This window comes from Lupinus angustifolius, chromosome LG11 (assembly GCF_001865875.1).
Source record: "Lupinus angustifolius cultivar Tanjil chromosome LG11, LupAngTanjil_v1.0, whole genome shotgun sequence".
NCBI classification, from domain to species: domain Eukaryota; kingdom Viridiplantae; phylum Streptophyta; class Magnoliopsida; order Fabales; family Fabaceae; genus Lupinus; species Lupinus angustifolius.
The window spans coordinates 24,006,792-24,007,247 of NC_032019.1; positions in this window are offsets into that span (position 1 = coordinate 24,006,792).

The window sequence follows — 456 nt, forward strand, 5'->3', positions numbered from 1 at the left end:
GGAGGGTGAGGATGATGATGGGATGAGGATAGGATGAGGATAAGGATGAGGATGAGGATGAGGATAGGATGAGGATGAGGATGAGGACGAAGATAGGATGAGGATGAAGAGGAGGGTAGGATGAGGATGGGGATGAGGATAAGGATGAGGATAAGATGAGGACGAGGATGAGGATATGACGATGAAGAGGATAGGATGAGGATGAGGATAGGATGAGGAATTGGAGGAGGAGGATGAGGAAGAGGATAGGATGAGGATGAGGATGTGGATGGGGATAGGATGAGGGTGAGGACGAAGATGAGGCTGAGGTTGAGGATGAGGATGAGGATGAGGGTAGGATGAGGATGAGGATGAGGGTAGGATGAGGATGGGGATGAGGATGGGGATGAGGATGAGGAACAGAATAGGATGAGGATGAGGATGAGGATAGGATGAGAATGAGGACGAAGATAGGAT